The sequence below is a fragment of the Mobula birostris genome, chromosome 8, assembly GCF_030028105.1.
Source record: "Mobula birostris isolate sMobBir1 chromosome 8, sMobBir1.hap1, whole genome shotgun sequence".
In the NCBI taxonomy this organism is placed as follows: Eukaryota; Metazoa; Chordata; class Chondrichthyes; order Myliobatiformes; family Myliobatidae; genus Mobula; species Mobula birostris.
In genome coordinates this window covers 47869607-47892514 of record NC_092377.1, presented here as the reverse complement: position 1 = coordinate 47892514, position 22908 = coordinate 47869607, and the positions used below count along the sequence as shown (strand labels likewise).

The following is a 22908-nucleotide window of genomic DNA, read 5'->3' as shown; positions in this document are numbered from 1 at the left end:
TCAATGCTTTTGTTGAACTGCAGAAGCTGAATCAAAAATTCTACAAAAACCACAAGCATCGGCATTTTTGTTGGCTTCAGTTTTTTCATAAAGTTAAAATAACACAGAAATTCCACAAGAGCAGCCACAATTGTAGGGATGGGTGAACAGCTTGGGTCTGGATTGCAATTCCTTTGAAGCTGTTCCTTTGATGAATTTACCCCCTTTACAGAAAAAAAAGTGAACAGTAACTTTACTGAGACACCACCATTTTCAGTTTTCAAAACAGAACTCTTTAAACATCAAACATGAAAGCATCAAAAGAACAGCGTCCTTGAAGGAGAAGTGTACCTTAAGCCTGAGGGAAGATTTGAAGGCAAAAGAATTGCCAATTTGTGTTGCCTGTTAGGAATCTGCTTATTATGCTGGCTAAAATGTTAATGAAAAGCAATCAAAGATTCCCACTACTCTATCAAAGACACCATTTTACAGTGAAATTTGCCAGCAGCTACAGATTCCTATGGTTTGTTGTTCAGATTCTGTCTCCAAACCTCTTAGTCCATTTAACAGAACAGTTAATGTAACCTACTGAAAAACCGGTATCATACATTAGAGAACTGGGAACACTTTTGTTGACAATCCAGTAGTTACACTGTTGCCATGATCAATTCTGGCTTTAACTTGAAATAATATATCCAAAATTAAAATCTCCCTAGTTCCTACAACTTCTCTACAAAAATAATTCTTTGACTATGAGCAGCATACACAAATTTCATTTTTTTATTGAGATACAGTGCAGAATAGTCCCTTCTGGCCCTTCAGTCTGTGCCACCCAGCAAGCCCCTGATTTAACCCTAGCCTAACTAGAGGGCAATTTACAATGACCAATTAATCCACCAACCAGCATGTCTTTGGATGTGGGAGGAAACCGCAGCAGATGGAAGAAATCCACACGATCACCGGGAAAGTGTACAAATTCCTTACAGGCATGCTGGAGGAACTCAGTAAGTCAGGCAGCATCCAAGAAGAATTAACTGTCAATGTGTCAGGCCAAGACCCTTCATCAGGACTGGAAAGGAAGAGGGAAGATGCCAGAATGAAAAAGGTGGGGGGGGGGGGGAAGAGAGGAAAAAGTTAAGGAGTACAAGTAGGCAAGTGATAATGAAACCAGGTACGGGGGAAAGTGAGTGGGGTAAGAAGCATGAAGTAAACTGTGAGGTGATAAGTAGAAGAGGGGAAGGACTGAAAAAGGAGGAATCTGATAGGAGTGGTCCATGGAAGAAAGGCAGAGGGGAAGTGAGAAGAGAAGGAGTGAGAGGAGAACCAGAACAGTGAATGGAGGGGGGGGGGGGAGAAATTAACATAAGTTAAAGAAATCGACATGAAGTCTGACTGATAACCGCGAGAGTCAGTAGGTTTGTAAAAGATATCAATAGATTGTCTATCTCTGATACCTCTCTCCCCTTTCTCAAACTCTGGTGACAGACTAAGTAATTTTGAGGGCAAGCTGGAAGTTGGAAGAAACATCAATGAAACTGATGAGCTCTTCATAGGTGTAAGCAGCAGCACCAGTGCAGTTGTCAATATAGCATAGACAGAGTTGGGGAACATCACCAGTGCAAGCCTGGAACATGAACTGTTCTACATGGCTGACAAAGAGGCAGACATAGCTAGGACCCTTGTGGGTGTCTATGGCTACTCCTCAGTTTGGAGAAGGTAGGGGGCCAAAGACAAATTGTTGAGGGTGAAGACCAGTTCCCCCAGTTGCAGGAGAGTTATAGTGGAGGGGAACTGATTAGGCTTGTTGTCCGGAAAGCAGATTGATGGGAGTTAGAAGTGTGTAGGTACTGGATGTTCATAGTGAAAGGGCCAGGGAACTGAAGGTGATTGAATTGATGGAGAACATGTGAAGTGTCACGTATGTAGGTAGGAAAGGACTGAACCAGGGGGACAAAATGGAGTCAACATGGGTTCAAAGGGGCAGGAGAAGGCAGATACAATAGGCTCACCAGGACAGTCATCTGTACGGATCTTGGGGAGCAGGTAGAAATGAGACGTGCAGGGTATGGGAATTATGAGGTTGGTGGTAGTGGATGGGAGATTTTAAAGGAAAGAGGGAGGTCGAGGAGTAATTTACAGGACTATACAAGCAGTTAATTTCCTTGGGTTAAACAATTACAGCAGTCTTCCCTGCATCTCAGAATATTTTTAAAAATATTTTTATTATTAGAAAACTGCACTCTTGGAAACCCCAGAAATTAAGTCCTTAACTCTAGCAGCTGGGAAGTATGCAGTGAAAAGTTGACTTCTTATCATATTTTGCCTGATCTAGAAAAAAAAACATAAAAAACAATTGTATAATTCACATTATTATGTTAACAGTTGAATCAGCAAAAGTTTCACCATATTTAGTTCAGAAAGATCCATGGTTGTAATTGGTTTATTATTTTTACAGGTACGGTGAAAAACTTTTGTTTTGCATGCATTCCATATGGATCGTTTCACATCAGTACACCAACATAGTACGAAGGAAAACCAGTAACAGAATGCAGAATACAGGTGTTAGCAAAAGACGAAGTGCAGTAGAGATAGACAATCAGGCGCAAGGTAGATTGTGAGGCCCAAAGTCAATCATATCGTACATGAGATCCGTTCAATAATCTTAAAAGTGTAAGAAAGCTGCTGTCCTTGAGCCTTGTGGTACGCGATTACAGTCTTCTGTATCTTCTGCCCCATGGGAGGGGGAGAAGATAGAGTAAGACCACAAGATATTGGAGCACAATTAGGCCATCTGGCCCATCGAGCCTGCTCCACCATTTCATCATGGCTGATCCAATTTTCTTCACAGCCTCAATCTCCTGCCTTCTCACTGTATCCCTTCACGCCCTGACCAACCAAGTATTTATCCACCTCTGCCTTAAATATACATAAAGACTTGGCCTCCACAGCTGCCTGTGGCAAAGATGTCTAGGGTTGGAGGGGTCATTGATTAAGTTAGCTGCTTTTCTGAGGCAGTGAGAAGTGTAGAGAGAGTAGCGTACTACTGACTATAGTGATCAGACAGGGTGCTTGGCAGCGCTTGAACTAATAAACAAAAAAGTCAACACCTGTGGGCCATGGATGGGAGGTATCTCTACAATTTAAATATGAAAGGCCACTTTGAATACAACACAGCCCCAATGGACCACTGCACAGGGCAAATGTAGGAGAAGCAAAATCTGTGGACGCAAGTGTGTACACACACACACACACACCAAACTTACAACTTCTAAAATAGAAAAAGTCCCCTTTGATGTGACAGAGCTGCCTTTCATTATACCAGTGAGACACTGGTTCAAAGAGCTCTCATCTGTCAACTCCTCTTTTATTTCTTTTCTGTTTTCAAACATATATGGTTTGAAGACTGAACAAAGTATCTTTTATCAGAAAGAGACTAACATTTTGAGGTAGAAGAATTGGCTGCAAGCACACACTATAACCACCTTCTTCCTCCTAAATATGGAACCAATAAGTTCCAAGGGACAAGGACCCAGAGTAAACTACTGGAAGTAGTAGGACCCTAATCCTAACCCTCAACATTCAAAATCTCATTGACATGGAGATGATAATGGCACTGAGAAAAGGTGGTCATCTCTCTCACATATTGGAGTTGGTCATACCGAGTATCTTTGTGCTACAAATTACTTGCGAATCTCTGCCTGAATGTTGACTAGAACTTATTGCTGTAATCATAGTTTGCCTCATTTTCCACATTGTGAATGCAGTTGAACATTTTACAATGTATATTCTCCTTACTTCTGGCCTGATGATGGAAGATCATTGATGAAGCAGCTGAAGATGGATGGGCCTCGAGGAACATTTGTTGTGGGGTCCTGGGCTGAATTAATTGACATTTAATAACATTCACCTTCCTCTGTGTGAGGCAGGACTCCGATCAATGGAGTGCTTTCCCTCCATGCCAATCACATTATGGCTTCTCACTGCCATCCAATGCTGCCTTGATGTCAAAAACAAAGTGCTAAATCATGTAAAACCTCCAAACACTGAGAAAAGCAAGTGTCTTCATATAGAAAGAGCCAGGGACTTCGCTGTGTCATCAAACACTGTCCAAATTTTATCCTGAAAGATAGTTACCCAAGACCTGGACCGCATAGCTCAAGGCTTGAAGTAAGTTGGTAAGTAAAAGGAACCAGGAGTGGAGTGGAGAGTGAGAGAATATCCTTGCTAGCTAATCTTTTGGAGACAGAGTCTACAAGAGAGATCTTACAAAGATAAGTAGTATAGCACAATATTCACAAGACCAGCACACAAATCTCACAACCCGAAAATGACCAATCATAAGACAACATAGGTCATTGGGAGGAAATGAACAGCATGACATGAAAATCTTTAACCTCATGGCGTTCTATACTTCATTTCTCCAATGCCATCCAAGGAGAAGACGACCACAAGTTCTCAAAGTCAGTCATCGTAGCACTAAAATTCATTGCATAAGATAGCTAGAGAAGTCTCTGCACAAGTTCAGTTGGAAGGGATTAGGATTGGAGAAGGGGTGGCAGAAGAGGGCAGGTTGTATTCTATCATCTGTCTACTTGCACACAATGCTCAAACGATCTTAAGAACTGAAATGGCAAACAGCCCCTTTCACAACTGTGTTAAAACTTACTCAAAACTTCATACAATTTATGGTAACCAAGTATCAGGCGGGGAGGATGAAAGATGCGACCAGGCCAGAGTACAGTGATGAAGTCCCAGAGATCCAGTGAAGATCCTGAGAGAGAGATAAGGCAGTTTACAGAGGCCTTACCCAGCAAGAGGTCAATATACTAGATTCCTTCTCAGAATTGCCTAGACAGGTCTTCACATTTGTTGTTAGGTCAAATTGTAGAGTGGCCTCCACAGACAATAAACCAAAAACAGAGGTAGCAGCAAAAAAAAGCTCACTGCATGCTATTGCATGCATCTGAATATGTCCATGCACAACTGCCCATGCGCAGAGACAACTGCAGCCAATTTTCCCATCTACATGTCAAAAATGACAACGTCTTAACGCTGAAAAGCAACTGCCTTCCGTCAAACTATTCAGTAGCACACAAACGTTGCACAACGGAATAGAAATTCTAGGCCAGCAAAATCCTTTTTAAAGTTATATAAATGCAAATTAGATTGAATTAAATGCAAGCATACACTGCAGAGCATTATGATTTCAGTTTTACAATTGTTGAGTACTGTGATGAAAGGCTACACTACACAACCAAAAATGACCAAGGAAAAAGTGGACTAAATGTAATGCAAACGCGACAAAAAACAGAAACAGAGACACTGATAAACTAACAAGGATCTCTAAAATCTACATAAATTTGTACACAGAGAGCTGTACCCCAGCTTTCAGAGGAGGGATTGGGCAGACAGTATGGCAGTAATCCAGCAATATTATTTTTCCCTGAAGCAAGCTAATTTTAGATAGAAAAAAAATGATGTCTTGATGCATTGCTTCCCCCCCACCCTACCCCAAGAGATATGCAATGAAGTGGCAGGAATATAGAGTATTCCACATTCAGAGATCTTGCATTTGATGAAAATGAAGGCTTCACTAATTTAATACCTCCTAAAAAAAAATTACATTTTGTCTAGGCATATAACAATTTATAATTCCTCTATAATTATTTAGTTCTGCAGAAACATGTGATGTTAGTTATAATTTACAAAGCTGGCTGTAAGGTTGGATGGGAGAGAGCTTCCCTTAGGCTGAAAACATGCTGACAAGGTCATCTTAAGTAGAGCCAACTACTGAAAGCCAGACAAAACCACTTGCTGATGAAATACAAAAGAAACATGGAATCTGCTAAGAACATCAAAACAATTTGGCAAACTTCGAGCCGCACTCAGAGAGGCGAACAGAAAGAGAAATCCAGGAGGGCTGTCTGGTTTGAACTGAGTGGGATCAAGATTTCTGCAGCTGCTGTTGAAAATAGTCTGCAAAAGTAGGCAGAAAAGCATCATGCCTCAACAAATAATGCAAAAATTCCCAAGAGGGGGTGGAGTGGGGGGGGGGAGCTAATTGCTGAAGAGATACTCTGAAGAGCTCCTCAAGCAACATTTAGGCAGAGAAAAGGGCACCCCTGCAGCTGGGAAAAATACAATATAAATGAATTACCTAGTCTTCTTAGACTGATCAGTAACACATTTACTGACAGTAACTATGATTCATAACTTCTCAATTTTCAAGAGTTCAGACTAAAAAAGATAAGGAGAATTGCAGGCATTTTGTTCCAATAATAATTGTACCATACTATAGATCAAAATGAATTGGTTCCCAACATTAATATCTAGAGACATTAACAAAAAACCATTAAATTTATTCTTTCAAAACTCAGAATGATATGGGAAGAAATGGACAATTCCATCCAACAAATCTAAGCCCATACCTTAGTTTCATACATTTTTTTTGCTTACTCCCTGTACTCACGGAATATTGTTTTCATCAAGCAGTAATCTTACTCAGTTTTCATCGTACACCCATTTAACATATTAGTGGAAAATCAGTTCTAGACCAAAAACAACCCACCGTGCAAAGAATGTTGCTGAGCTTCCCTTGAATTCCTTTGTGTTTTGTCAACTAATCGGAGCAATTTATCACAATTTAGTTCACTGTAACCTTCCTTAGTCCTGAAAGCAAACAGATTTCCATCCCCAACCCAGAGAGATAAAAAAAAACTCTAAATAAACCTCTGTTGCTGTAACTGCTAATTCCCATTAATGGAAATATAAACACATGTTTCATCTTTCCCACAGCTTTTATAGCCTTCCAAAGAACAGGATGCTTCAAACCAAACAATATTCCAGCAGCAGTGCAAGTTCAACATTATCGTCTCGTTGTGTCTTTGGGAGCTAGGGCTTTACTCTTTGGAGAGACATGATAGAGGTGTACAAGATAATAAGAGGAATAGATAAAGTGGATAGCCAGTGCCTCTTCCCCAGGGCACCACTGCTCAGTACAAGAGGACATGGTTTTAAGGTAAGGGGTGGGAAGTTCAAGGGGGATATTAGAGGAAGGTTTTTTAACTCAGAGTGGTTGGTGCGTGGAATGCACTGCCTGAGTCAGTGGTGGAGGCAGATACACTAGTGAAGTTTAAGAGACTACTAGACAGGTATATGGAGGAATTTAAGGTGGGGGCTTATATGGGAGGCAGGGTTTGAGGGTCGGCACAACATTGTGGGCCGAAGGGCCTGTACTGTGCAGTACTATTGTATGTTCTATGTCATCTCTTAAACTGCTACTTCTAATAACATAAAACTCTACATGGAAGACACTTCTGCTAATCAGAGAGCAGTCAGTTGGCCAGTCCACCTTACAAATTTTCCTGCATTTGCACATGCATCAAAACAAGTGAGTTGCAAAATAATTACCTTTTCTCCACATACGTCAGTTTTGTGAGAGTGAACTTTATTCTGTACCTCAAATTTTTGGGTAGTGATTTGTGAGTTCTACAAGGTCAAATCTCCATAACCCAAACAGCTGTAACACAGGGGTCAGCTGTTCTTTTCCAACCTTGTCCAATTCTTTAAAGTAAAACAACCACTAGGCAAAAGTAAGGTAATCAATAATGTGTATGCCTCAGTCTTAAATGAAGGTAAAACAATTGTAGATTTATAACTGGGAAAGCACACAGGTGGTCAGCTAGTATAATGGACACTGAAGGCCACAGTGAACTGTAGCTGTACAGGCTAAAAAGGAGGGAAAGCAGCACTTCCATCTACTAGTTTGATTCAGGAATCAAAAGTGGACAAATTTGGTCTTTCATTCTGGGGAACTTGATAAAAGGGGGCATTAATAAACTTGATTAAAAATGAGTAACAATGTTGTTGTGTAAAACACAGCATTTTGATAGAAAAAGGAGCAATGTTCTGATTGGGAAAGGAAGGAATTAAATGAAATAAAGCCGTATGTGTATGGGAACATACAGCCAATCACCAGATATAGTGATGCACAGTAATATAATCAGAAAAAGCAAAAAAGTTATTTGAGAGGGGTGGAATTAAAAAACAACACATTTTTGAATGGTAAATGCATTGAACACTGGTTATGCAACACTTGGACGAGAGTAGATGGTCTTGGTTTTGTCCCCATTCCTGGGATTTGGACATTGACATAATTCTGCCATTGGTTGTCCATACCCAATTGCCTCTGAATTTGAAAGTTAACCATATTGGTGAGTTGGTGTCATTAATAAGCATTATGCAAAGCTAGAGAGGCACTGGGAAAAAGAAGGCAGGAAATATTTCAATGAGTATAAAGGAACTGAAAATTATACTCATTGGGAAAGCAAGACAACCACTTTGGAAGACAGGCTGCAGAATGACCCAATAATATCTTTTAGATTATGATAAAGTTAATTGTTAAGCACAATGAAAATGCTTCCATTTATGGGGAGTCAAATGAAATATTATGAACACATGAAATTCACCATAAATACAATAGATATTTAAGTTTTAATACCCCTAGAGAAAGGCAAGAATGTGAAACTCATTACCCAATGGAATATACACAGCAAATGATATAGAAATATTTAGCAGGCAAGTAATTAAACATGAGAAAGAAATGAATACAAGCTAGATTGTTCTATGATACTCAGCTTACACTTCAATCACACTATACTTTCATAATGTCTGCACAATTAAGTAAAAACAGCTCCAGCTTAGATCTCCAGAGAGCAGCACTCAGCAATGCTTTCAGTTCAATCAGCTTCCTTTCACTTTTACTTATTACAACTAACCACCAACATTCAGCCCTGTGCGCCCACCTTCCCCTTTCATTTACTGTTTACAAATTTTAAAGCTCCATAAAAATATACACTAAATTTCCTTTATTACACTTTAAAATCTAGACACTAGGTTATGTGTTACTTAACTTTCCAAGAAAAGAAAATCTGCAGATGCTGGAGATCCAAAGCAACACACATAAGCTACTGGAGGAACTCAGCATGCCAGGCAGCATCTATGGAAAAAAGTAAACAGTCGACATTTCGGCCAGAGACCCTTCATTAGGACTGGAAAAAAAGATGAGAAGTCATAAAGGTGGGAGAGGGGGAGGAAGTAGTACAAGGTGGTAGGTGATTGGTGAAACTAGGAGGGGGAGGTGGGTGAACTAAAGAGCTGGGAAGTTCATTGGTGAAACAGATAAAGGGCTGAAGGAGCGGGAAATCTGATTGGAGAGGGTAGAAGATCATGGAAGAAAGGGAAGGAGGAGCACCAGAGGGAGGTGATGCACAGGTAAGGAGGCAAGGTGGGAGTGTGAAAGAGGAATGGGGAATGGTGGAGGGTGGGGGGGAAAGAGAGGGTAATTACCAGAAGCTTGAGAAATCCATGTTCATGCCATCAGGTTGGAGGAAACCCAGACAAAATACAAGGTGTTGCTCCTCCAACCTGAGTGTGGCTTCATTGCAGCAGTAAAAGCAGCCCTGGACTGACATGCTGTAATGTGTCTAAAATGTTGTTTTCGGATTTGATCCCATTACATGTTGGACAGTAGAGCAGCCTTGAGAAAGGTCCTAGCGTAGTTGCTTAATAGATCCACATCCTGGTTTCATAGACAATGCTACTTTTGAGGAAGTATGTACAGGACACATAAAAAGCTGAAAAGCAACCCTACAAATTGATAACCTAGTTCCAAGCATTGAGCAGGCCCAGGAAATTATATGAATGACAAATAAAGACTGAATATTAGGTGGTGGTTCTTTCCTGATGAAATATTGACCCCAGAAATTCATTGCCAGCTAATGCAATGTACACTTATTCTCCATGTACCTTTGAGAAAATTGGTCTGGTTCATGATTAGAGGCAGAGATTGAAATACATGAAGTTATGTTTTAGTAATCTTCTGGATTAAATATGATCCCCAGGAGTAGCTCACAAGGGAACTTAAAGTATTTTTACTCTTATTGGCCCCAGAATTTGTTTCAAGTTGTTTTTGCAGCTCTAGGGGGATAAAATGACTGCTGGAGAATTCGAACCCTGGTGAGGATAAACTTCATGATTAGTCTGTCAACATGGTTTAGGACAGACTCAAAGGCTCAGTTGATCATCTGATTGAATTTCTTGTACATTCACAAAATATTTTGTCCTATCCAACTGACTTTTTAATGTTGCCATTATACCCACCTCAACCACTACATCTAGTAGCTGTTTCTAGGTACTCACTACCCTAGGTGTAAAGAACTAACCTCTCAGCTTGCTTTTAAATCTCTCCGCTTTTACCTCATGCCCTTTAGTTTTAGACGCCCCATTGCAGGGGAAAAGGCCATGACTATTCACTTATCCATACCCATGATGATTTCTCATTCTCTTGCAGCCAGGAAATAAAGATTCAGCATGACCAACTACTCCCTATAACTCAGGCAGTAACCTCACAAATCTCTCCTACACCCTCTTCAGTTTGACAATGCTAAATGATGCTTTAAAAAGTAAAGTTTCCAAATACCACTCCACTTTTTCCCCACTTGCAAGTTCTCCAGCAACTTCTGCATCACATCAATACATGCTGATATTCAATATTCAGGAAGGATTGATATGAAAGGAAAGGAGGTGGGGTAGCGTTGCTGGTTAGAGAGGAGATTAACGTAATAGAAAGGAAGGACATTAGCCGGGAGGATGTGGAATTGACATGGGTAGAGCTGCACAAAACTAAGGGGCAGAAAATGCTGGTGGGAGTTGTGTACAGGCCACCTAACAGTAGTAGTGAGGTTGGGGATGGCATTAAACAGGAAATTAGAGATGTGTGCAATAAAGGAACAGCAGTTATAATGGGTGACTTCAATCTACATATAGATCGTGAACCAAATTGGTAAGGCTGCTGAGGAAGAGGATTTCTTGGAATGTATGCGGGATAGTTTTCTGAACCAACATGTCAAGGAACCAACTAGAGAGCAGGCCATTCTAGACTGGGCATTGAGCAATGAAGAAGGGTTAATTAGCAATCTTGTCGTGAGAGGCCCCTTGGGTAAGAGTGACCATAATATGGTGGAATTCTTCATTAAGATGGAGAGTGACATAGTCAATTCAGAAACAAAGGTTCTGAACTTAAAGAGGGGTAACTTTAAAGGTATGAGATGTGAATTAGCTAAGATAGACTGGCAAATGATACTTAAAGGGTTGACAGTGGATATGTAATAGCAAGCATTTAAAGATCGTATGGATGAACTACAACAATTGTTCATCCCAGTTTGGCAAAATAATAAACCAGGGAGGGTAGTCAACCTGTGGCTGACAAGGGAAATTAGGGATAGTATCAATTCCAAAGAAGAAACATACAAATTAGCCAGAAAAAGCGGCTCACCTGAGGACTGGGAGAAACTCAGAGTCCAGCAGAGGAGGACAAAGGGCTTAATTAAGAAAGGGGGAAAAAGATAAGAGAAAACTGGCAGGGAATATGAAAACTGACTGTAAAAGCTTTTATAGGTATGTGAAAAGAAAAAGATTGGTTAAGACAAATGTAGGTCCCTTACAGACAGAAACAGGTGAATTGATCATGGGGAACAAGGACATGGCAGACCAATTGAATAACTACTTTGGTTCTGTCTTCACTAAGAAGGACATAAATAATCTTCCGGAAATAGTAGGGGACCGAGGGTCTAGTGAGATGGAGGAACTGAGGGAAATACATGTTAGTAGGGAAGTGGTGTTAGGTAAATTGAAGGGATTGAAGGCAGATAAATCCCCAGGGCCAGATGGTCTGCATCCCAGAGTGCTTAAGGAAGTAGCCCAAGAAATAGTGGATGCATTAGTGATAATTTTTCAAAACTCTTTAGATTCTGGATTAGTTCCTGAGGATTGGAGGGTGGCTAATGTAACACCGCTTTTTAAAAAAGGAGGAAGAGAGAAACCGGGGAATTATAGACCGGTTAGCCTAACATCGGTGGTGGGGAAAATGCTAGAGTCAGTTATCAAAGATGTGATAACAGCACATTTGGAAAGCGGTGAAATCATCAAACAAAGTCAGCATGGATTTGTGAAAGGAAAATCATGTCTGACGAATCTCATAGAATTTTTTGAGGATGTAACTTGTAGAGTGGATAGGGGAGAACCAATGGATGTGGTATATTTGGATTTTCAAAAGGCTTTTGACAAGGTCCCACATAGGAGATTAGTGTGCAAACTTAAAGCACACGGTATTGGGGGTATGGTATTGATGTGGATAGAGAATTGGTTGGCAGACAAGAAGCAAAGAGTGGGAATAAACGGGACCTTTTCAGAATGGCAGGCAGTGACTAGTGGGGTACTGCAGGGCTCAGTGCTGGGACCCCAGTTGTTTACAAAATATATTAATGACTTAGACGAGGGAATTAAATGCAGCGTCTCCGAGTTTGCGGATGACACAAAGCTGGGTGGCAGTGCTAACTGTGAGGAGGATGCTAAGAGGATGCAGAGTGACTTGGATAGGTTAGGTGAGTGGGCAAATTCATGGCAGATGCAATTTAATGTGGATAAATATGAGGTTATCCACTTTGGTGGCAAAAACAGGAAAACAGATTATTATCTGAATGGTGGCCGATTAGGAAAAGGGGAGGTGCAACGTGACCTGGGTGTCATTATACACCAGTAATTGAAAGTGGGCATGCAGGTACAGCAGGCGGTGAAAAAGGCGAATGGTATGCTGGCATTCATAGCAAGAAGATTCGAGTGCAGGATCAGGGAGGTACTACTGCAGTTGTACAAGGCCTTGGTGAGACCACACCTAGAGTACTGTGTGAAGTTTTGGTCCCCTAGTCTGAGGAAAGACATTCTTGCCATAGAGGGAGTACAAAGAAAGTTCACCAGATTGATTCCTGGGAGGGCAGAACTTTCATATGATGAAAGACTGGATCGACTAGGCTTATATTTGCTGGAATTTAGAAGATTGAGGGGGGGATCTTATTGAAACGTATAAAATCCTAAAGGGATTGGACAGACCAGATGCAGGAAGATTGTTCCCAATGTTGGAGAAGTCCAGAACGAGGGGTCACAGTTTAAGGATAAAGGGGTAGCCTTTTAGGACCGAGATGAGGAAAAACTTCTTCACACAGAGAGTGGTGAATCTGCGGAATTCTCTGCCACAGGAAACAGTTGAGGCCAGTTCATCGGCTATATTTAAGAGGGAATTAGGTATTACCCTTGGCTAAAGGGATCAGGGGGTATGGAGGGAAGGCAGGTACAGGGTTCTGAGTTGGATATCAGCCATGATCATACTGAATGGCGGTGCAGACCTGAAGGGCCAAATGGCCTATTCCTGCACCTATTTTCTATGTTTCTATGCAGATAACATCAGTTTCTGTATTGTACAGAAATATTTCTCATAGCTTCACATTTCTGACGTCATGACCTTTCGGTGTAGTAGTTTCTACTGTTTCATTAAGCCATTCTGCTTTAAATTAACTCGCAATTCTTTTGCACTTCATGCACTTTGCTTCTTTGGAATTCAACATAGTGAATCAATAATTTCCTCAATAAAAACACCATAAGCCAGTTCTAAAATCTGCAGACAAATCATCACTAACTCCATGTTGTCAGCACCATCCACATCAGAAAACGGAAAAGGAAATTTGATTGGGCACGATCATGAAATATACTTAATATGCCAAAGAGGTACAGTTGACAACCTTTTGGGCACTAGCAGCAAAAGATGTGTGCGTGCACACACCTTAAAGGGAACACTGTAAATCTCCAATGTCCTTCTGTTCCATAACATTTGTCAGTGCCTTGTCATTCATTGTATTAGTCCTACCCTGGTATGATGTCCAAAATGCATCACCTTACGCATATCTGTGTTATCCATTTGCCATTTCTCAGTCTCTCTCTCTCTCTCACACACACACACACAAACTTATTAAGATCTCTTTGCAATTCTTTGTAACCTGTTTCACTATCAACAAGGCCCCCTAATTTTGTAACATCAGCAAACATGCCATGAACATTGGAGGTTACAGAAGCAATGGAGCTCTAGATCAGCAACGGTCTCTGCCTTTAGGAATTACTAATAAAAATAGTTCTCAACTTTTTTGGGTCAGCTAAAGGCTGCCTTTTGATTACAATGGATAGAGTGGACATTGTATACTTGGGATTTCCAGAAGGCATTCAATGAGTACCGCATCAAGATTTATCTATAAGGATGCATGGAGTGGGGGGAAATGTATCTGTATGGAGTGACAATTGACTAATGAGTAGAAGGGTGAAAGTTAAGTGTGTGTTTCTTTGTTTAGCAGTCAGTGGTGACAGAGCGATGCAGGGATCGGTGCAACTGTTCACAATATACAATAATGACTTGGAAGAGGGGCTGAGTGTTAGTGTATCCAGGTTTGCTGAGGACACTAAATTGAGTGGAAAAGCAAATTGTAAACAGCGTGTGGAGAGTTCGCAGAGAGATAGAGACAGGTTAAGGGAATGAATGTTACTGGGCAAGATACTGGCAGATGGAATATTTTATTGGTAAATGTAAAGTCATCCACTTTGGAAGGAAGAATAGAAAATGAAATTATTTAAATGGTGAAAGATTGCAGCATCCCATTGTGCCAAGGGACTTGCATGAATCACAAAAGGTTGGGTTGCAGATGCAATAGGTTATCAAGACAGAAAATGCAATGTTGGCCTTCATTGCTACAGGGATTGAATTTAAGAGCTGGGAGGCTATGTTGCAAAGTACAAGATAGTGATGAGGCCACACCTGGAGTACTACATGTAGTTCAAGTCTCCTTACTTGAGAAAAGATGTATGGCTTTGGAGGCAGTTCAGACGAGGCTCACCAGGTTGAATCTAGACAGACATCCCACCGTTCCCGGAAGTTCCGGGAGTCTCCTGCATATTAATAGCAGCTCCCTGAAGCCCGCAAATTATATACAATATCCTGGAAATGAGAGGGAGAGCGGGAGCGGGAGTGGGCATCCTGATTGGTCTCTCTTTATGCTAAGTAGACCTATCAGTTTCCTCTGTGGGCGAGCTTTACAGTCGACCTCTGTCTCTCCATCAGTTCAATTTAGTGTCCCGGACTGCCATGGCAGAGTGTTTCAAAAAAAGAAAATATAAAAAGTACTTCACCCCAGACTACACTAAAGCGTAACCCTGCCTAATAGCCGTCAAAAATAACGACAGTGTTGCTCACTGCACTGTTGGCATCAGTGATTTTTCCATTGCCTGTGGTAGGTTAAGACTGTAAAAGACATGTTGAGGTGAGTTTAACAGGTGTCATTTGTTCAATAGCATAGCTAATGTTATTTAAACTAGCTGGCTAGCTGCTCTATTGCAGACATCCCACCTCTCCCGGAAGTCTCCCACAAATTGATGATGCTACCTCCCTAAATGAGTTTTTGCAGGGTGGGATGTCTACTATGAGGACAGGTTGAATCACCTGGTTCTATACTTGCTGCAATTCAGCAGAATGACAGGTGATCTTACAGAAACAAACACTTATAAAAGGGATAGATAGCAAGAGCGGAAACATAAAAAACAACTCGCTGATTTATGGTGATAAAAGTCTGTTGCATTGCTTTTTCCGAGCTCTGTGCCCAAAGAACTTGGGTCTCTGGACACATAGCCCACAGCAGCTAGCCCGCTGCTTCCGGTCTTCCGCGTTCTCCCGTGACACCTCAGCTGGAGACACCAGCCTTCAATCAGCCTGTCTCCAGAGCCATGAAAATCTGGCACCCTGAATGCATTCTAGTCTTCCAGACCGCGCCCTTGGGATATCGAAAAGCGGCTGGCTGTGAGGCCCTAAGAGCGGGTCCCTTTCCTGCAAAGAACCAAAGTCAGAGTGTAATTCTAAGTCAGGGTCTTCATGGAGGGTTAGGTGGGCAGGAAGGGTTAAAATGATCTAGGAATAAGTTAAGGGTTGGCACATCATGGGCTGAAGAGCCTATACTGTTCTATGCTCTAATTTAGCTTTTCAAGGAGGTGACGCAAAGCGGTTGACGAAGGTAGAGCCGTGGATGTCACCTGGATAGATTTTAGTGAAGTGTTTGACAAGTGGCGTCTCATCCAGAAGATTAACATGTATGGAATCCACAGCTGTTTGGATTCAGAATCGGCTTGCCCATGAAAGACAGAGGGTAGTGATTGATGGGACTTCTTCTGGCTGGAGGTCTGTGACTAGATTTATACCACAGGGATCCATACTGGGAAATCTGTTGCTTATGCACATACATATCAGATAAAACCAGGATTAAACTGTAGATGGGCGGGCTCGTAAATTTGCAGATGATAAAGAATATTGGTGGGGTTGTGGAAAGCAGAGAAAACCACAAAGGATACATAGGATATAGACCAGTTGCAGATATGGGTGGGAAAATGTCAGATGGAGTTTAAACAGGCCAAATGTAAAGGAACAGTACACTTTTAATGGAAAAACCTTCAACAGTGTTGACATGCAGAGAGATCTTGGAATCCAAGTCCATAGCTCTTTGAAAATGGCTTCAAAAATGGGCAGGATGATTAACAAAAAAGGCAAAGCATGTTTGCCTTATTAGTCGAGGCATTAAGGTAAATTGTCAGGAAATAACATTGCAGTTTTATAAACTGCAATTCGACTGCACCTGGAAATTGCCTTCAGTTCAAGTCACCCCATTATACAAAGGTTGTCAAGACTTTGGCAAGGGTGCAGAAAAGGTGTACCAGGATTTTAAAAGATTCAAAGGTTAAAAGTACATTTATTATCAAAGTTTACAACTCTGAGATTCATCTTCCTGTAGGCAGCCATGAAACAAAAAAACACCATGGAACCCATTCAAAGAAAACATCAAACACCCAACGTGTGTGGGGGGGGGGGAGAGAACAAATCACACAAATGGCAGAAAACAAGCGAATCACACAGAATATTAGACATCAAACTGCAGAGTCCTTGAAATGGTCTGGGAATGTTCAATTTATTTTAGTTCAGTTTAGCTCTGTGTCTTCATTGACTGCAGGTCGCAGAGTCAATCCGCGAAGCACCCCAATCAAAACCATGCAAAATAGATTAGATTAAACTTTATTGTCATTGTGCCGAGTACAGATACAACGCCAATGAAAATGCAGTTAGCATCTAACCAGAAATGCAAAGAACAGTGTTATTTACAAAATAACTGCGAATAAAAAGTAAGTGCTACAGCACACAAATATAAAAGTACTGAGACAGTACAATATGGGTGCAATACTGCTTAGCGCTGTGATGTGAGGTTCAGCAGGGTCACAGCCTCAGGGAAAAAGCTCTTCCTGTGCCTGCTGGTGCGGGAGCGGAGGCTCCTGTAGCGCCTACTGGATGGGAGGAGAGTAAAAAGTCCGTGGTTAGGGTGAGATGCATCTTTGATAATGCTTTTCGCCCTGCCCAGGCAGCATTTATGGTAGCTGTTCTCAATGGTGGGCAATTGGGTGCCGATAATCCGCTGGGCAGTTTTCACCACATGCTGGAGTGCTTTGCAATCTGATACGGGACAATTGTCATACCACACTGAGATGCAGTTGGTGAGCATGCTCTCAATGGTACAGCGGTAAAAGTCAGTCAGTATCCTGGGACAGAGGTGAGCTTTCTTGATGCTCCACAGGAAATAAAGGCGCTGTTGTGCCTTTTTGATCAGGATGGAGGAGTTCAGGGACCAGGTGAGATCCTCAGAAATGTGGACTCCAAGGAATTTGAAGCTCTGTTGATGTAGATGGGGGCGTGAGTGTGGTTCCTAGCATGCCTGAAGTCCACAATAACCTCCTTGGTCTTCTGGGTGTTAAGGACCAGGTTGTTGTTGGCACACCACATGGCCAGGTGATGGACCTCGTCCCTGTAGGCCATCTCATCATCCCCTATGATCAGGCCAACCACCGTGGTGCCATCTGTGAACTTAATTATGGAGTTAGAACCATGTACAAGAATGCAGTCATAGGCGAAAAGGGAGCACAGAAGAGGGCTCACCATACAGCCTTGAGGCACGCCGGTGTTCAGGGTAAGAGTGGAGGAGAAGAGGTTGTCTAACTTAACTGATTGGGGTCTGTTAGTCAGAAAGTCCAAGGTCCAATTACAGAGGGATGAGCTGATACCAGGCTGGCAAAGTTTGGTGATCAGCTTGGAGGGGATCACAGTACTGAACGCCGAACTAAAGTCAATGAACAGCATTCTGACGTAAGAGTTGTGGTTGCCCAGGTGGGTCAGGGCAGAGTGAAGTGCCGTGGAGATGGTGTCCTATGTTGACCTGTTGGTGCGATAGGCAAATTGATGGGGGTCCAGGGTAGTGGGCAGACAGGAATTCAGATGTGACAGAACCAGTCTCTCAAAGCACTTTGCAATGTTGGGGGTGAGTGCAACTGGGCAGAAGTCATTCAGGCCCATGGCAGTGGAATGCTTCGGCACTGGCACGATAGTGGCGATCTTGAAGCTTGTGGGGACAACTGCCTGGGCCAGGGACAGATTAAAAATGTCCATGAAGACCCCAGCCAACTGCCCTGCATAGACTCCGAGCACACAGCCAGATATTCCATCCGGACCAGCTGCCTTCCGTACATTCACCCTGCTCAGGGTGGCGCAAACATCGGAGGTGGAAAGTGAGAGAGGCAGTTCACCAGGTGGGAGATCCATTTTGAGGGTGACCTCCTTGTCCTCTCGGTCAAAGCGAGCGTAGAAGTAATTGAGCTTATCAGGGAGGGAAGCAGAGCTGGAAGGGGGCACAGTACTGGGTGGTTTGAAGTCTGTAATGACCTGTATGCCATGCCACATGCACCGGGGGTCCGAGGAGTTGAAATGCTCCTCGACTCTCTGTTTGTATATGTGTTTAGCCTGAGAGAATCCCCTCCTCAGGTTGGCCCTGGCTGAGCTGTAAGCCTCCCGGTCTCCAGACCTGAAGGCTGAATCTCTGGATTTGAGCAGGAGGCGAACTACTCTGTTCATCCATGGTTTCTGATTGGGGAAAAGTTTTATTTGTTTTTGTGATGTCACTCTATCTACAAACTTGTTGATATGCTCAAGGACACAGTTGGTCAATGTTAATCTGAGAGTCTGTGATGGCATGGGCAGCAAACTCACTCCAGTCTGTGCGCTGGAATTGGTGCTGAAGAGCAGAGTCAGCACCCTCCAGCCAGAACTTCATAGTCTTCATTGTGGGCTTCACACTTTTAATGACCCGGCGGTACTTGGGAAGCAGAAACAATGAAAGATGGTCGGACTGTCCCAGGTGGGGGAGGGTAGTGCCTTTGTCAGCATCGGCCACATTTGTGTAGACACGATCTAAGGTTTTATTTCCCCTGGTGATGCATGGTACATTTTGGTAAAATCTTGGAAGCACGGTACGTAGGTTACAATGATTAATGTCCCCAGCGACAATAAAGGCTCCATCTGGATGCAATGTCTGCAGCTTGATAATAGCAGCACTGAGGTCTTTTTTTAAATAGCAATTTTTTAAAAAGTGTAACCAGAAGCACATGCAACATGAACCGCAGAGTCCTCTAAAAACAAGTCCAATCCATGAGCCACAAATGATCAAACCTTGCTCAAGACCCAAGACTCTTGCACTTTCCTCTGGAAGCAGCAAGCGAGAGGAAGAGGATACCGGTCAAATGTAGGCAATCAGCATTGAACACCTGCTCAACTTCTGGTCTCATCCACATCAATTTCAAGCTTGCTCCACGCTGGATTGATGAGTAATGGAACTGATCATGGGTTTGTTCTCCACTATTAGGCCACACACTCCGTTCCCAAACTCACTCTCAACAATGCCAAATTCCCTCAGAGATAACAAAAGCACCAGATTGCTCAGTTGCCCAAAAGCTCATCATCAAAATCTAAATTTCAAGCTCCAATGGCATGCGGTTTTGTAGTAGAAACACATGTAGAAGGAGAGGTAGAAGTTTTGTGACAAATCTGCAGAACGTCACCATTGAAAATCCATAGCAACACACACAAAACGCTGGAGGAACTCAGCAGGTCAGGCAGCTTCTATGAAAAAAAGAATACACAGTTGACATTTTGGGCTGAGAGCCTTCATCAGGACTGAAATGGAAGGGGGAAAATGCCAGAATAATAAGTTGGAGTGGGGGGGGGGTGGAAGGGGAAGGAGGCTAGCTGGAAGGTGATAGGTGAAGCCAGGTGGATGGGGGTAAAGGGCCGGAGAAGAGGAATCTGATAGAAGAGGAGAGTGGAATATAAGAAAAAGGGGAGGAGGATGAGGAGTTGTCATCTCGGGGGAGGTGAAAAGCAGGTAACAAGAGGCAAGAGGCCAGAGTGGGGAAGAGGAGAGGGAGAAGGATTTTTCTTAAACCGGGAGAGAACTATATTAATGCCATCAGGTCAGAGGCTACCCAGATAGAATTCAAGGCGTTGTTCCTCCACCAAGCGTGGCCTCATCTTCGCACAGGAGTTGGATTTGGACTGACAGGTTGGAACGGGAATTGGAATTAAAATGTTTGACCACTGGGATGTTCTACTTTTCGGGGATGGACCAGAGGGGCATCTCATCAGCTCTACTCCATATCAGAGATACATCAGGTCAGGACCCACAGAAGCAAGTTAAAAGGCCCCTAGGCTATACTGTTAAGAGCATGAAACACCGCAATTTGAAGATACAGTGAATGGGATGGTGATCATTAAAAATCATAGTCCCACACAGAGAGGGAGATTGGCGTGGGGTGTGGTGGAAGGGAGGGGAAGGGAAAGAGACAAAACAAATTGAACAAGGGAACAAAAGAATGAAAAATATACTGAAAGTGAACACAACAAAAAAAACTCATTCTATCATGTACTATCATGCATTAACTACATAAAATTCTCTATAGAACATTTTAACCAAGCTTCTTAAAAAATTATTTCAAACATCCAGTTTTCTTAAAGTCAAACATTTTAATTGTTACCAATAATGTAGTTAAAAATCCTACTTCCCTCACTTGTCTCAGCAGTTCTTTCTTGATTGTTTTAGTAGTCCCTTGTGGACCACTTTGGGCAATTTGACCACATCTAAAGACAACAAATAAACTCAACTATTGTTTTTGTTTGTTCATCACCAGTAGGCAACGAAAACCCTACAACACATGAAATCACTCAGTAGGGATGTTAAACTGTCTTATGCAATGCCTTACTCAACTGCATTTGGCAAGATAATTCATGATTGACATATCACATATATATGTGTGTGTGTGTGTGTGTGTGTGTGTATATTTATTTATTTATTATATATGTGTGTATATATATATATATATATATATATATATACATACACACATTATATGCATGTATATATATGTATGTGTATGTATATATACACATACACACACAAAATATATATAAAAAAACCGAACACCCACATGTCAGGAAGCCAAAATGCAAATACATTTAGCCATCCATTTAAATGTTCAGTGTTCAATTGCATTTTAACATCTCTAATTGGCACAAGTAAAAACATAGGTGTGCACTGTTGATTCTTTTCATAGTGAAATATCATTACTTCACTGGGGAATCACAAACTTCACTAGTGCTCTAGAGCAGCTGAACACAAATTACCTCAGGCTGAAATGCATCTCATCTGACAATTCTCAGAATACGAGAACAGTTCTTTGTGCCTCTGCTCCCAGTTCTCCACTCCTTATTCAATACAAGCATATTTTCTACAAATATTTTCAATTAAGCATACCATGGATCTCTCAAAATCATTTTAAAACCTTAGCTTGTTCATCAGTTTATTCCCGGGGCACTAATCAAAATATGTGTTTCTGACATTCAGGATCACAAATCAGAAATCAAAAGAAGTTCGCTGCAGAAGCTTAGAGATAAACTGTAACCCAACCAGATACTCCACTAAAGTACTAAACAAACCCTGAAGCATTATCTCCAGCAAAAGCCTCAAATTTGCTAATTGTTGAACACAAACTTTCAATTTTCTTGCTGCTGGAAAAAAAGCGAAAATATTATTCCTTTAAAGCGTTAGTAGTGTGCAGCACGATACTTACTATTTTCTTGCTGGCTTCTAATGTTCCCATTGAAAAGACATGGTACTGGTGAAGCAAATATGAAGTGTGGTGCAGGAATTATGACATTGGTACAACCAGGCTAATGGAGGTATTTAACCATTGAAGTGTGCTCACAGACAGTGTGTCACACATTCTAACATGAAGAAACTAGTTTGCCAAATATTCACTGCATGGTTTAAATTAATAATGCAAGTCAGAAACAAAAGTAAACATTGAATAAAAGAATTCAAACAACAGTCCTAGATGTTTCAATGTATGCATCTCACGTGGGTTTGAGGGCGAGCCTCGAAATTCTTCCAATACTGAGAAAGGCATGTGAAACCTCTGATATGCTGCAGGCCAGCACTTGAATTGTACACAGGCCAACCCAGCAAAAGCTTCATTGTAGTAGTGCAGGTATGAGCGAATTTAGCTGAATGCAAAGACAAGAGATTGAAGCAGGAATTTGTCTTTTAGCCCCTAGTCTCTGTTCTGGCATTCATGAAGATGGGACCAATCTCAGTGCATTTTCCTGCAAGAGCCCCACAAACTTCAATTTCCTTAATTTTCAACAACTTATTGATCTGTCTTGAACACACAACCCTCCACAGCCTTAGGGAACTCAAAACATTCATAACCTCTCAGAAGGGAAATTTCTTCCATCTTTCTTCTGAATGGCTAATCACTTACTTTGTGATCCAGGCTTCAAATACCTGATCTAGGGAGGCATTCCCCACCCCCATTCACCCTGTCAAACTCTAAGAGTATCTTGTACATTTCAGTAAGATCACTCTTATTCTTGTCAACTCAAAAGAGCATAGATCCAGTCTGAATCTCTATTATAACAAACCAACAATCAGTCGAGTAACTAGTCACTACATGTGAGATAGAGTGAATGTATATTCACCCACAGGTTAGGTGAAACAAATTATCTGGGTATATTCTTCCCAGGGCTCCCTATATAATAGAGAAATACATACTTTGTACTCTAATCCTTTTTCAATAAATGTG

General features: G+C 41.8%; 1 protein-coding gene across 2 annotated transcripts in view; it reads right to left on the bottom strand.

Annotated features, from left to right (window-relative positions):
- LOC140201287 (tyrosine-protein phosphatase non-receptor type 14-like) overlaps window positions 1-22908 on the bottom strand; it is a 262679-nt gene that overhangs the window by 210426 nt on the left and 29345 nt on the right. The gene's annotated exons all lie outside the window — the stretch shown is intronic.